Below are 8,679 nucleotides of genomic sequence, written 5' to 3' on the forward strand. Positions count from 1 at the left end.
TATCAATACTCGAACTTATATGCATGTTCAGGGACATCATTTTAACTTTCGGTTTGCACCCAAGTCCCGAACTTAGAGATATTTTTGGTTTTGGACCAACCAATTCGACTTGCCTTCATCTCTTGTTAGGTTTATAATATCAATACTCGAACTTATATGCATGTTCAGGGACATCATATTAACTTTCGGTTTGTACCCAAGTCCCGAACTTAGTGATATTTTTGGTTTCCGACCAACCAATTCGACTTGCCTTCATCGCTTGTTAGGTTTATAATATCAATACTCGAACTTATATGCATGTTCAGGGACATCATTTTAACTTTCGGTTTGTACCCAAGTCCCGAACTTAGTGATATTTTTGGTTTCCAACCAACCAATTCGACTTGCCTTCATCTCTTGTTAGGTTTATAATATCAATACTCGAACTTATATGCATGTTCAGGGACATCATATTAACTTTCGGTTTGTACCCAAGTCCCGAACTTAGTGATATTTTTGGTTTCCGACCAACCAATTCGACTTGCCTTCATCTCTTGTTAGGTTTATAATATCAATACTCGAACTTATATGCATGTTCAGGAACATCATTTTAACTTTCGGTTTGCACCCAAGTCCCGAACTTAGAGATATTTTTGGTTTTGGACCAACCAATTCGACTTGCCTTCATCTCTTGTTAGGTTTATAATATCAATACTCGAACTTATATGCATGTTCAGGGACATCATATTAACTTTCGGTTTGTACCCAAGTCCCGAACTTAGTGATATTTTTGGTTTCCGACCAACCAATTCGACTTGCCTTCATCGCTTGTTAGGTTTATAATATCAATACTCGAACTTATATGCATGTTCAGGGACATCATTTTAACTTTCGGTTTGTACCCAAGTCCCGAACTTAGTGATATTTTTGGTTTCCAACCAACCAATTCGACTTGCCTTCATCTCTTGTTAGGTTTATAATATCAATACTCGAACTTATATGCATGTTCAGGGACATCATATTAACTTTCGGTTTGTACCCAAGTCCCGAACTTAGAGATATTTTTGGTTTCTTACTTACCAATTCGACTTGCCTTCATCTCTTGTTAGGTTTATAATATCAATACTCGAACTTATATGCATGTTCAGGGACATCATATTCACTTTCGGTTTGCACCCAAGTCCCGAACTTAGTGATATTTTTGGTTTCTTACCAACCAATTCGACTTGCCTTCATCTCTTGTTAGGTTTATAATATCAATACTCGAACTTATATGCATGTTCAGGGACATCATTTTAACTTTCGGTTTGCACCCAAGTCCCGAACTTAGAGATATTTTTGGTTTCTTACTTACCAATTCGACTTGCCTTCATCTCTTGTTAGGTTTATAATATCAATACTCGAACTTATATGCATGTTCAGGGACATCATATTCACTTTCGGTTTGCACCCAAGTCCCGAACTTAGTGATATTTTTGGTTTCTTACCAACCAATTCGACTTGCCTTCATCTCTTGTTAGGTTTATAATATCAATACTCGAACTTATATGCATGTTCAGGGACATCATTTTAACTTTCGGTTTGCACCCAAGTCCCGAACTTAGAGATATTTTTGGTTTTGGACCAACCAATTCGACTTGCCTTCATCTCTTGTTAGGTTTATAATATCAATACTCGAACTTATATGCATGTTCAGGGACATCATATTAACTTTCGGTTTGCACCCAAGTCCCGAACTTAGAGATATTTTTGGTTTCTTACTTACCAATTCGACTTGCCTTCATCTCTTGTTAGGTTTATAATATCAATACTCGAACTTATATGCATGTTCAGGGACATCATTTTAACTTTCGGTTTGCACCCAAGTCCCGAACTTAGTGATATTTTTGGTTTCTTACTTACCAATTCGACTTGCCTTCATCTCTTGTTAGGTTTATAATATCAATACTCGAACTTATATGCATGTTCAGGGACATCATTTTAACTTTCGGTTTGCACCCAAGTCCCGAACTTAGAGATATTTTTGGTTTCTTACTTACCAATTCGACTTGCCTTCATCTCTTGTTAGGTTTATAATATCAATACTCGAACTTATATGCATGTTCAGGGACATCATTTTAACTTTCGGTTTGCACCCAAGTCCCGAACTTAGAGATATTTTTGGTTTCTTACTTACCAATTCGACTTGCCTTCATCTCTTGTTAGGTTTATAATATCAATACTCGAACTTATATGCATGTTCAGGGACATCATTTTAACTTTCGGTTTGCACCCAAGTCCCGAACTTAGAGATATTTTTGGTTTCTTACTTACCAATTCGACTTGCCTTCATCTCTTGTTAGGTTTATAATATCAATACTCGAACTTATATGCATGTTCAGGGACATCATTTTAACTTTCGGTTTGCACCCAAGTCCCGAACTTAGTGATATTTTTGGTTTCTTACCAACCAATTCGACTTGCCTTCATCTCTTGTTAGGTTTATAATATCAATACTCGAACTTATATGCATGTTCAGGGACATCATTTTAACTTTCGGTTTGCACCCAAGTCCCGAACTTAGAGATATTTTTGGTTTTGGACCAACCAATTCGACTTGCCTTCATCTCTTGTTAGGTTTATAATATCAATACTCGAACTTATATGCATGTTCAGGGACATCATATTAACTTTCGGTTTGCACCCAAGTCCCGAACTTAGAGATATTTTTGGTTTCTTACTTACCAATTCGACTTGCCTTCATCTCTTGTTAGGTTTATAATATCAATACTCGAACTTATATGCATGTTCAGGGACATCATTTTAACTTTCGGTTTGCACCCAAGTCCCGAACTTAGTGATATTTTTGGTTTCTTACTTACCAATTCGACTTGCCTTCATCTCTTGTTAGGTTTATAATATCAATACTCGAACTTATATGCATGTTCAGGGACATCATTTTAACTTTCGGTTTGCACCCAAGTCCCGAACTTAGAGATATTTTTGGTTTCTTACTTACCAATTCGACTTGCCTTCATCTCTTGTTAGGTTTATAATATCAATACTCGAACTTATATGCATGTTCAGGGACATCATTTTAACTTTCGGTTTGCACCCAAGTCCCGAACTTAGAGATATTTTTGGTTTCTTACTTACCAATTCGACTTGCCTTCATCTCTTGTTAGGTTTATAATATCAATACTCGAACTTATATGCATGTTCAGGGACATCATTTTAACTTTCGGTTTGCACCCAAGTCCCGAACTTAGAGATATTTTTGGTTTCTTACTTACCAATTCGACTTGCCTTCATCTCTTGTTAGGTTTATAATATCAATACTCGAACTTATATGCATGTTCAGGGACATCATATTCACTTTCGGTTTGCACCCAAGTCCCGAACTTAGAGATATTTTTGGTTTTGGACCAACCAATTCGACTTGCCTTCATCTCTTGTTAGGTTTATAATATCAATACTCGAACTTATATGCATGTTCAGGGACATCATATTAACTTTCGGTTTGTACCCAAGTCCCGAACTTAGTGATATTTTTGGTTTCCGACCAACCAATTCGACTTGCCTTCATCGCTTGTTAGGTTTATAATATCAATACTCGAACTTATATGCATGTTCAGGGACATCATTTTAACTTTCGGTTTGTACCCAAGTCCCGAACTTAGTGATATTTTTGGTTTCCAACCAACCAATTCGACTTGCCTTCATCTCTTGTTAGGTTTATAATATCAATACTCGAACTTATATGCATGTTCAGGGACATCATATTAACTTTCGGTTTGTACCCAAGTCCCGAACTTAGTGATATTTTTGGTTTCCGACCAACCAATTCGACTTGCCTTCATCTCTTGTTAGGTTTATAATATCAATACTCGAACTTATATGCATGTTCAGGAACATCATTTTAACTTTCGGTTTGCACCCAAGTCCCGAACTTAGAGATATTTTTGGTTTTGGACCAACCAATTCGACTTGCCTTCATCTCTTGTTAGGTTTATAATATCAATACTCGAACTTATATGCATGTTCAGGGACATCATATTAACTTTCGGTTTGTACCCAAGTCCCGAACTTAGTGATATTTTTGGTTTCCGACCAACCAATTCGACTTGCCTTCATCGCTTGTTAGGTTTATAATATCAATACTCGAACTTATATGCATGTTCAGGGACATCATATTAACTTTCGGTTTGTACCCAAGTCCCGAACTTAGTGATATTTTTGGTTTCCAACCAACCAATTCGACTTGCCTTCATCTCTTGTTAGGTTTATAATATCAATACTCGAACTTATATGCATGTTCAGGGACATCATATTAACTTTCGGTTTGTACCCAAGTCCCGAACTTAGAGATATTTTTGGTTTCTTACTTACCAATTCGACTTGCCTTCATCTCTTGTTAGGTTTATAATATCAATACTCGAACTTATATGCATGTTCAGGGACATCATATTCACTTTCGGTTTGCACCCAAGTCCCGAACTTAGTGATATTTTTGGTTTCTTACCAACCAATTCGACTTGCCTTCATCTCTTGTTAGGTTTATAATATCAATACTCGAACTTATATGCATGTTCAGGGACATCATTTTAACTTTCGGTTTGCACCCAAGTCCCGAACTTAGAGATATTTTTGGTTTCTTACTTACCAATTCGACTTGCCTTCATCTCTTGTTAGGTTTATAATATCAATACTCGAACTTATATGCATGTTCAGGGACATCATATTCACTTTCGGTTTGCACCCAAGTCCCGAACTTAGTGATATTTTTGGTTTCTTACCAACCAATTCGACTTGCCTTCATCTCTTGTTAGGTTTATAATATCAATACTCGAACTTATATGCATGTTCAGGGACATCATTTTAACTTTCGGTTTGCACCCAAGTCCCGAACTTAGAGATATTTTTGGTTTGGGACCAACCAATTCGACTTGCCTTCATCTCTTGTTAGGTTTATAATATCAATACTCGAACTTATATGCATGTTCAGGGACATCATATTAACTTTCGGTTTGCACCCAAGTCCCGAACTTAGAGATATTTTTGGTTTCTTACTTACCAATTCGACTTGCCTTCATCTCTTGTTAGGTTTATAATATCAATACTCGAACTTATATGCATGTTCAGGGACATCATTTTAACTTTCGGTTTGCACCCAAGTCCCGAACTTAGTGATATTTTTGGTTTCTTACTTACCAATTCGACTTGCCTTCATCTCTTGTTAGGTTTATAATATCAATACTCGAACTTATATGCATGTTCAGGGACATCATTTTAACTTTCGGTTTGCACCCAAGTCCCGAACTTAGAGATATTTTTGGTTTCTTACTTACCAATTCGACTTGCCTTCATCTCTTGTTAGGTTTATAATATCAATACTCGAACTTATATGCATGTTCAGGGACATCATTTTAACTTTCGGTTTGCACCCAAGTCCCGAACTTAGAGATATTTTTGGTTTCTTACTTACCAATTCGACTTGCCTTCATCTCTTGTTAGGTTTATAATATCAATACTCGAACTTATATGCATGTTCAGGGACATCATTTTAACTTTCGGTTTGCACCCAAGTCCCGAACTTAGAGATATTTTTGGTTTCTTACTTACCAATTCGACTTGCCTTCATCTCTTGTTAGGTTTATAATATCAATACTCGAACTTATATGCATGTTCAGGGACATCATATTCACTTTCGGTTTGCACCCAAGTCCCGAACTTAGTGATATTTTTGGTTTCTTACCAACCAATTCGACTTGCCTTCATCTCTTGTTAGGTTTATAATATCAATACTCGAACTTATATGCATGTTCAGGGACATCATTTTAACTTTCGGTTTGCACCCAAGTCCCGAACTTAGAGATATTTTTGGTTTTGGACCAACCAATTCGACTTGCCTTCATCTCTTGTTAGGTTTATAATATCAATACTCGAACTTATATGCATGTTCAGGGACATCATATTAACTTTCGGTTTGCACCCAAGTCCCGAACTTAGTGATATTTTTGGTTTCTTACTTACCAATTCGACTTGCCTTCATCTCTTGTTAGGTTTATAATATCAATACTCGAACTTATATGCATGTTCAGGGACATCATTTTAACTTTCGGTTTGCACCCAAGTCCCGAACTTAGAGATATTTTTGGTTTCTCACCAACCAATTCGACTTGCCTTCATCTCTTGTTAGGTTTATAATATCAATACTCGAACTTATATGCATGTTCAGGGACATCATTTTAACTTTCGGTTTGCACCCAAGTCCCGAACTTAGAGATATTTTTGGTTTCGGACCAACCAATTCGACTTGCCTTCATCTCTTGTTAGGTTTATAATATCAATACTCGAACTTATATGCATGTTCAGGGACATCATATTAACTTTTGGTTTGTACCCAAGTCACGAACTTAGAGATATTTTTGGTTTCTCACCAACCAAATCGACTTGCCTTCATCTCTTGTTAGGTTTATAATATCAATACTCGAACTTATATGCATGTTCAGGGACATCATATTCACTTTCGGTTTGCACCCAAGTCCCGAACTTAGTGATATTTTTGGTTTCTTACCAACCAATTCGACTTGCCTTCATCTCTTGTTAGGTTTATAATATCAATACTCGAACTTATATGCATGTTCAGGGACATCATTTTAACTTTCGGTTTGCACCCAAGTCCCGAACTTAGAGATATTTTTGGTTTCTTACTTACCAATTCGACTTGCCTTCATCTCTTGTTAGGTTTATAATATCAATACTCGAACTTATATGCATGTTCAGGGACATCATATTCACTTTCGGTTTGCACCCAAGTCCCGAACTTAGTGATATTTTTGGTTTCTTACCAACCAATTCGACTTGCCTTCATCTCTTGTTAGGTTTATAATATCAATACTCGAACTTATATGCATGTTCAGGGACATCATTTTAACTTTCGGTTTGCACCCAAGTCCCGAACTTAGAGATATTTTTGGTTTTGGACCAACCAATTCGACTTGCCTTCATCTCTTGTTAGGTTTATAATATCAATACTCGAACTTATATGCATGTTCAGGGACATCATATTAACTTTCGGTTTGCACCCAAGTCCCGAACTTAGAGATATTTTTGGTTTCTTACTTACCAATTCGACTTGCCTTCATCTCTTGTTAGGTTTATAATATCAATACTCGAACTTATATGCATGTTCAGGGACATCATTTTAACTTTCGGTTTGCACCCAAGTCCCGAACTTAGTGATATTTTTGGTTTCTTACTTACCAATTCGACTTGCCTTCATCTCTTGTTAGGTTTATAATATCAATACTCGAACTTATATGCATGTTCAGGGACATCATTTTAACTTTCGGTTTGCACCCAAGTCCCGAACTTAGAGATATTTTTGGTTTCTTACTTACCAATTCGACTTGCCTTCATCTCTTGTTAGGTTTATAATATCAATACTCGAACTTATATGCATGTTCAGGGACATCATTTTAACTTTCGGTTTGCACCCAAGTCCCGAACTTAGAGATATTTTTGGTTTCTTACTTACCAATTCGACTTGCCTTCATCTCTTGTTAGGTTTATAATATCAATACTCGAACTTATATGCATGTTCAGGGACATCATTTTAACTTTCGGTTTGCACCCAAGTCCCGAACTTAGAGATATTTTTGGTTTCTTACTTACCAATTCGACTTGCCTTCATCTCTTGTTAGGTTTATAATATCAATACTCGAACTTATATGCATGTTCAGGGACATCATATTCACTTTCGGTTTGCACCCAAGTCCCGAACTTAGAGATATTTTTGGTTTTGGACCAACCAATTCGACTTGCCTTCATCTCTTGTTAGGTTTATAATATCAATACTCGAACTTATATGCATGTTCAGGGACATCATATTAACTTTCGGTTTGTACCCAAGTCCCGAACTTAGTGATATTTTTGGTTTCCGACCAACCAATTCGACTTGCCTTCATCGCTTGTTAGGTTTATAATATCAATACTCGAACTTATATGCATGTTCAGGGACATCATTTTAACTTTCGGTTTGTACCCAAGTCCCGAACTTAGTGATATTTTTGGTTTCCAACCAACCAATTCGACTTGCCTTCATCTCTTGTTAGGTTTATAATATCAATACTCGAACTTATATGCATGTTCAGGGACATCATATTAACTTTCGGTTTGTACCCAAGTCCCGAACTTAGAGATATTTTTGGTTTCTTACTTACCAATTCGACTTGCCTTCATCTCTTGTTAGGTTAACACAATTTTTAATGCAATTGCATGTATTTTGTGAGCTTATGGGTGAGGGATTTATGTAGCGGACTTAGAGAAATTTTTGAAGTCCAAACATTCAATTTGGACTCCATACTCCATTGCTCCTCTAAGAGGTACCTAGTACCCCGTACCGAAGCAACCTTCACGTTTGAACTTTCCACTAGGAGGTGCAGCCATCACTCGACATGTTAATCATTATCACCCCATACTACTCTCTATATCCGGATACGGCGCTAACCCGATTGCTTGCCCCGACAGCAATCGACCCACTCGTAAGCGGGTTACCCGTAGGTAAGTCAACGATGCGTATTGCCCCCTTCAAGCAAACCGATCATCACTCCGTGGAGGAGTAATGACGGACCCGTACCGGTATCAACTGCATATGATCAACATTCTTATGAACCCACACACTCTTCGCTTATATGCTCAGTAACATTTCAATACTCT

Source organism: Anopheles maculipalpis (assembly GCF_943734695.1).
Source record: "Anopheles maculipalpis chromosome X unlocalized genomic scaffold, idAnoMacuDA_375_x X_unloc_61, whole genome shotgun sequence".
NCBI lineage: Eukaryota > Metazoa > Arthropoda > Insecta > Diptera > Culicidae > Anopheles > Anopheles maculipalpis.